Here is an 8,034-nt window from a genome sequence, read left to right as displayed (position 1 = left end):
GTCTTTCCATTCTTGGGATACCTCACTTAGTAGAATGCGTTCCAGCTCTATCCAGGAGTATACAAGAGGTGCTGTATCACCATTGTTTCTTAAAGCTGAATAGCACTCCATGGTATACATATACCACATTTTATTAATCCACTCGTGTATTGATGGACACTTGGGTTGCTTCCACATCTTTGCAATTGTGAATTGTGCTGCTATAAACATTTGGGTGCAGATGTCTCAAAGAAATTTTTGAATGGAAATATAAAAAGTCCCTTTCACTTGGATAATCTTATTTCATCTCCAAAATTCACAAATTAAAACTTTCTGTTAAGTACAAAAAATTAATTGTTGGACAACACAAATAGTAGACCTAAGTTAATGACACAGATCCCCACACAGTAGTACCCCTTACCCACAGGAGATACATTTCAATACCCCCAGGGGATGCCTGAAACCTCAGATAGTTCTGAACCCTATATAGACAATGTTTTTTGATCTGATAACCTAGACGGCTACTGAATGACTGATGGGCAGGTAGTGTATACAGCATGGATATGCTGGACAAAGGGATGTTTAGGCAAGACAGAGTAGGATGGTGGGAGATTTCATCACACTACTCAAAACAGCGCACAATTTAAAACTTATGAATTGTTTGTTTCTGGAATTTTCCATTTACTATTTTCAGACTGTAGTTGACTGCAGGTAACTGAAACTATGGAAAGTGAAACCGTGGATAAGGGGAACTATTGTATCAGTCACCTGTTGCTGCATAACGGACCATCACACAAAATTAGGGATTCCTTTCTCTATCGCTCTCCTGTTGGGGATTGCCTCCATGCTCGCTCTGGCTCCTAGGAGCACCTTTTCCCGGTTCCTCTGTCTAGAAGGACAGGTTTTCTCTCCGTCTTAGGTGTCCATGTCACTGCACCACAACAGTGCAGCTCCCTACCTGGGGCTGGCCTCAGGGCAGGAGAGGGAGAGGAGAAAGCAATCAGGAGTTTCCCCCACTTTCTCTAGCTTGCAACAGCTTTTCTTCCTGGTCCTATAGCTACACGGTCAGGCTTTTCCTGGGCTTTTTGCTGATAGTGTCTGGCTAGCAGTTCTCAATTTGTTCTGTCCTCAGATCGAAGCAAGAGGTAGAGGAAAAAAAAAACAAAAACAGGAATCTCACCACTCCTATATTGGTATTTATTCAAGTTTTAGTTTCCTGCCTAATCCACCTGCTATTATTTACTTCTCAAAGTCCTTAGGTAGTTTTTTATATTTTGTCCAGAGGTTTTAGTAGTAATCAGTGGGTGACATAGGCTGCAGTGGACTTACTCTATTTGGGCCAAAAACGAAACTCATCAATCTGATAGATGAAAAAATGTTTCAGTTTGCATTTCTCTTATTATAAGTAAGGGTGAGAGCATCTTCTCAGGTTAAAGAGACATTTCTCTTTCATTTCTGTGAATTTTACCTATTTATATATTTTGTCCAATTTTCTACTAAATTTAGAAACTACATAAAAGTAAAAATAGTCCTTTTTCTTAAATGTGAATATCAAATTTTTCTCAATTTATCATGACTTTTAACTTTCCTTATACTATTTTGTTTGCTTGCTTGCCTGGTTTTGGTTTAGTTTCTTGGCCATGCAGACATTTCTATAACAACTGGTCAATTTTACCAAACTTCTTTCACTACTTACTGCTTCTGAGTTGTATCATACTTAGAAAGGCCTTCACCTCTCTGAGATTACTTTGAAAATCTTTCCATAGTTTCTTTTTTTACATTTCAAAGTTTTACTTTTTTTCTTTTAAAATTTGACCCATCAGGAATTTATTTTGATATGAGGTAAGTGGAATGGATCCAACTTTACTTTCCCAGCCATCTTTAATAATTAATAATCCATCTTTCCCCTGCTGATTTTAAATGCCATTATCATACATTGAATTTCTTTCTATATTGATGAACTTTCTCTTCTGTTCTATTAATCTGTTGGTTTATTTATGTACCAGAATCATAAGATTTTAATTTTTGAATCTTTATAATACATCATTACCTTGCTTTAAACTCTCCAGTACAGTCAAAATCCCACCCCACCTGACAGTTCCTGTGTCCCTCATTCTCATAATAACCATCTATTGAAGACCAGGTATGGTGGCTCACACCTGTAATCCTAGCACTCTGGGAGGCTGAGGTGAGAGGATTGCTTGAGGCCAAGATTTCAAGACTAGCCTGAGCAAGAGCGAGATCCCGTCTCTACAAAAAAATAAGAAAAATTAGCTGGATGTGGTGGCCTAGCACCTATAGTCCCAGCTACTCAGGAGGCTGAGGCAGGAGAATTGCTCAAACCCAGGAGTTTGAGGTTACAGAGGGCTATGATGACACCACTGCACTCTAGCCCAAGCGATAGAGTGAGACTCTGTCTCAAAAACAAAAACAAAAACAAAAAAAAAAACCGAACCATCTGTTGTAGCAGCCACTGAAGACTCGCCTTCAGTAAACTCTTCATTCCAGGTGACCACAGGTGATAATTTACGTAACTTTTCCCACTGCATGCCTAGATTCATAGTATGCCATTTCCACTGGTGGCGAGGCCACCACTGTCTTCAAACCCAGCCATTCAGACCTATCTCAGATTTCCAGCTTGAGGGTCTGATTCCTTCAACCACTTCCAACATCAAATACGTCAGTCGAATCTCAATGCAGAAAACAGAAATCACTTTATGTATTTTACAAAGGAAGAGATTTAATAAAGAGAATTAAGTCCTTACCACATCATTGGAAGGTCTGGAGAAGCAGTTCTAGGCTGGACATCGTGGAGTGAACAACACTGCTGGGCTGGCCCACCATGGGAGCTTCTGCTTCTGAGGAGGCTCCTAGAGCCGTGCTGGGTCTGGAACCACAGCCACTGCCTGCATGTGGAGAAAGGACATGATAATCTGTGATGCTGGGATTTCAAAGCTGGATCAAGAAGCTGCTACAACCACCACTGCTTCTCAACACCCAGCAAGCTGGAGGATAAGGACTGAAACTTGTGGCAAAAAAAGCCACAACCTTCCTATTCAGGAGGAGGGCCAGGAGCCACGGGAGATGGTTTCCTAAACTCCACCAGCCTGATTTCGAGCGAGTGCATCTAACCAGAGAGGCGGATGTTGTTCTTAGGCCTGCAACCTCTATATCTAGCACTTTTTTTTTTTTTTTTGAGACAGAGTCTTACTCTGTCACCCAGGCTTGAGTGCCATGGCATCAGCCTAGTTCACAGCAACCTCAAACTCCTGGGTTCAAGCGATCCTCCTGTCTCAGCCTCCCAAGTAGCTGGGACTACAGGCATGCACCACCACACCCAGCTAATTTTTACTATTTTTAGTAGATACAGGCGTCTTACTCTTGCTCAGGCTGGTCTCGAACTCCTGAGCTCAAGCGATCCTCCTGCCTTGGCCTCCCAAAGTGCTAGGATTACAGGCGCGAGCCACTGCACCCGGCCCCTAGCACATCTTTACATAAATCTTGCTCATTTCTTATAAAGTTTATTCCTACGTAATTTATCTTTCTTGTTGCTAGTGCAAATGAGACTGCTTCTTCCATTATATCTTCTAATTAGGTATTGCCTGTATATATCAACATCAACATCAGCCATCTCCCGTGGCTCCTGGCCCTCCTCCTGAATAGGAAGGTTGTGGTTTTTTTGCCACAAGTTTCAGTCCTTATTCTCCAGCTTGCTGGGTGTTGAGAAGCAGTGGTGGTTGTAGCAGCTTCTTGATCCAGCTTTGAAACCCCAGCATCACAGATTAACATGTCCTTTCTCCACATGCAGGCAGTGGCTGTGGTTCCAGACCCAGCACGGCTCTAGGAGCCTCCTCAGAAGCAGAAGCTCCCATGGTGGGCCAGCCCAGCAGTGTTGTTCACTCCACGATGTCCAGCCTAGAACTGCTTCTCCAGACCTTCCAATGATGTGGTAAGGACTTAATTCTCTTTATTAAATCTCTTCCTTTGTAAAATACATTAAGTGATTTCTGTTTTCTGCATTGAGATTTGAAAAAAATTAAGTATATATTAATTTTCTACTCAGAATAAAATCTTACAATTTATAGCAGTTGATTCTTTTATTATTTCCAAGTTTCCAGTCATATAATATAAAAAAAGTTATAATTTTCCCTTCTTTCTTGTCTTGTTTCTGATATTCAGGAAGTGTTTCTCGTGTTTATTCAGCAAGTAGGAGGTTGCCTTTGGGTTTGAGATAAATATATTTTATCATTAAGTAAGAATCCATCAATTCTTATTTTATTGAAAGTCTTTTACTTATCAAGATAATTGCTGAATTTTATTATAGGCCTTCTCATCATCTATGTAGATAGCCATGTGGTTTTTTTCTCAGTGATAGTTTTGTTAATAGGTTTCCTTATTTAGCTTTTATTCTAAGAAAAATGGAGAGTCATCGAGGAATTCTGAGCAGATGAGTGACATTATCAGACTTACGTCTTAACAGAATCACTCAGGCTTCTGTGTTGAGAATACACAGCAGAGACACAAGGATGGAAGCTGGCTATTGCAATCTTTGGGGCAAGAGATGGGTTGATTGTACCAGGGTGGTAGCAGTAGAAGTGATGAGAAGCATTTGGATTCTAGAAATATTTGGAAGGTCGAGTTCTCAGGAATTGATGACATAGTGGATGTAAAGTATGAGAGAAAGAGAGAAGTCAAGTGATAGTTGAGATAGGGAAGACTACGGGAGAAACAGGTTTGGAGGAAAGTCAGCAGTCCTGTGTTGGATACTCTTCAGTTTGAAATGTCTTTTGGAAATTTGAGTCAGTATATAGGCCTCTGGCATTCAAAGGTCAAAGCGGGAGATAGGAATTTGCAAGTTATCAGCACAAAGATAATATCTGAAGCTGTGAGACTGGATGAGCTCACCTGAGTTGTGAGTGCAGTTAGAGAAGAGGACCAAGGACTGAACCTTGGTCCTTAACTCCAATAGTAAGAAGTTGGCAGAAGAGGAGAAAATAGTAAAGGATCTTGAGAAGAACTAGCCAATGAAATGGGAGTTAAACCAAGAGAAGGGGGAAGGGGAGTGTCCCAGAAGCAAGTGAAGGACAGGAATTAAGGAGTGGTGGTGCCACATGTTGGTGCCACGTGTTGGTGCCAGGTCAAGTAAGATGAGAACTGAGGACAGAAGATAATATGACAGCACGAGGATGAACATATTTGTCCTATCAATTATTGTAAATGTGCTAAGGTCACTTGTCAATAAACAAAATGTTCAAATTGGATGAATTAAAACCCAGCTCTGTATTGTATATAAGAGACCTACCTAAAACAAATTAATTCAAAAAGTTTTAAAATAAAAAGATATGCAAAGACATACCAGGCAAATCTAAACAAAAATAAAGCCAAAATGATGGTCTTAATAAATTCAGAGCAAAGAGCATTAAACAAGACAAGAAAGGGAAGTTTAAAATGCTAAGGTGTAGAATTAGTATGGTAATACTCTATGAATATATATGCACCAAATATTAATAATATTGTTGTCCCTCAAATGCACCAGGAAATGCCCCTGCTTCAGGCCTTTTGCACTGGCTTTTATCTCTGCCTGGAACACTCCCTCAGGGCACAGCTAACTCCTTCATTTCTTCTAAGACTTTGTTCAAAATGTTATTCTCTCAAGGAGTCCTACTGTGACCTTTGTATTTAAAATTATAACCTACTCTCTCTAATCTTCTTAAACTCTGTTTTGTGCAAGGTTTTCATTCCTGCCCTCCATGACCCTTACTGACTTTTCTTTAGTGTCTGTTTTTCCAAGGACTGCTTCCAGTTTTTCCTTAATTTCTTTCACTTCTTTTTGAAATGCTACCAGCTCACGTTTGATCCCCTATTGTCTCACTTTCTCTTGTGTATGCTGCTTGCAAGAAGTATATGTTGGTAGAGTCCAGATTCCTGGCTGGAAGGAGTTTGTCTTATGACTCAGGATTGAGTGAATAAATTGTTTTAGCCTTTACTTATCCCAAGCCAAAAACTAGGCAGCTCACAGTGCAGTCTCTTCCTCTCGCTGCTCACTGGCAGACTGCTTCCTGCAAATGTATGGCTTATCTGCATCTTCATTCAGCTCTGCACCTTTTGCTTCTAGCTTCAGTCTCTGCATACTGCTTCTTTGGTTAGGATTTGGTTTTGTTCACTCTCTTCCCCAGGCCCTTTATCTTGGCGTGTCCACCAGCCTCAGCTGAAATCTGCAACCATAAGTGAGCTCTCTCAACCACTGACCCTCACAGCCCTGGGAACCACACAGGATTTGAGTTTCAGGAGTCTCCTGGTTTTGTCAAAGGTGAGGTTTGCTCTTCTGTTTCTCAGTGTCCTTATTACTTCTAGATGGTTTCTAAGGGAAAGGAGAAATGCTTTTATTACTACTCTTCTCAAACCAGAGTTGCTAATTGATTTTCTATAAGTTAGGTTTTAATATTAGCAAAAGCTGAAGCAGGAGTTCCAGTTATTTAAAAGTTTTCAGACTTGGCATAAACATAGTGATGCTTCCTCCAATTTCTAAGGCATGTTTAAAAATATTCTCATTATATGAGAGGGTCTCACTACATAACCTCTACTTCCCCTTCAGCTTAAAAATTCCGTGATTCTACATGATACATCCAACACACCTCAATTAATGTAGAAAACCCATTATTTCCTATGGCAAAAAAACAGTGCTTATAAAAAAAAAGTTACAAAATTGTAACTGTGTCCTTCGAATATGATACAGAGTTCAGTGGTTAAGAAACACATTTCAGGCCGGGCACGGCGTGGGGGCTCACGCCTGTAATCCTGGCACTCTGGGAGGCCAAGGCGGGCGGATTGTTTGAGCTCAGGAGTTCAAGACCAGCCTGAGCAAGAGTGAGACCCCGTCTCTACCAAAATGAGAAAAAGATTAATTGGACAGCTAAAAATATATAGAAAAAATTAGCTGGGCATGGTGGTGCATGCCTGTAGTCCCAGCTACTTGGGAGGCTGAGGCAGGAGGATCGCTTGAGCCCAGGAGTCTGAGGTTGCTGTGAGCTAGGCTGACGCCATGGCACTCACTCCAGCCAGGGCAACAAAGTGAGACTCTGTCTCAAAAAAAAAAAAAAAGAAAAAAAAAGAAACACATTTCAGGTTAAATTGACTATGCTGGTTATATTCTGTTTGTCCATCCACACCCACTGTCTACCCTTGTCCATCCTCTTCTGTGCCCTGGGAGACTGACCTTTATGAACTACACCAGTGGGTTTCCTTGTCCTCGGTCCCTGATTGGGTTCAGTTAATGGGGGCATTGGCAGGAGACTGGAGGGAGGGAAGAGAGTAAGGTCAGAATATTTGTTCCTTGGCTATCTCTGTGCCTGAGTCATGGCAAGTTGCCCGTGTCCATGGATGGAAGGCCACAGCTCCAGTCAGGCAGCTCTCCCCATACAACTGAGTAACTGCTTTCTGTTCTTGACCTTCAGGCCTGTAATGGTAATGACTCTCAATTATTACCAGCTTCAGGGTGCTGCAATGGCCCTTGTGGTTTCCCCAAACTTTGCTCATACCTTAGTGAATAGTCTGTTTTTAAAACTCTGCTCAAATTACCAAATTTGAGTATGCCATCTGTTTCCTGCCAGGACTGTGACTGATGCATTGGATATGTTTTGCTGCCCTAAATATTCTCCAGCATCTCCATGCAGCACTACACAGTTTTTATAATAGATTTGACTGCCATCCTAAACTCTTCCCAACATGACTCAGATTTTAATAGAGGTAAATTCACCATTTGATTTTTCATGTTTGGACAGCCTTCAGAAGGCATCTACGACATAATGAAAATAGTTTAGATGTGAAAATTTAGCTTCCAGAAGGCGATGGATAAAAAGTCTATATAAAGAGCAGTGGAAGTGAACAGAATTAATATTCTGATTATATAAATTTATGTTTAAAATATAATAGCAACCTTTAGATCAAATCAATTATAGTCAAATATTTCACATCATGTTTAAAATGTCTCAACACATCAAGTAGGAAAAAAAGGAAGAGAAAAAGACATTTACAGGCCGGGCCTGGTGGCTCACG

This window comes from Propithecus coquereli, unplaced genomic scaffold (genome assembly GCF_000956105.1).
Source record: "Propithecus coquereli isolate 6110/MARCELLA unplaced genomic scaffold, Pcoq_1.0 Scaffold1, whole genome shotgun sequence".
NCBI lineage: Eukaryota > Metazoa > Chordata > Mammalia > Primates > Indriidae > Propithecus > Propithecus coquereli.
This window is presented reverse-complemented; position numbering follows the sequence as displayed.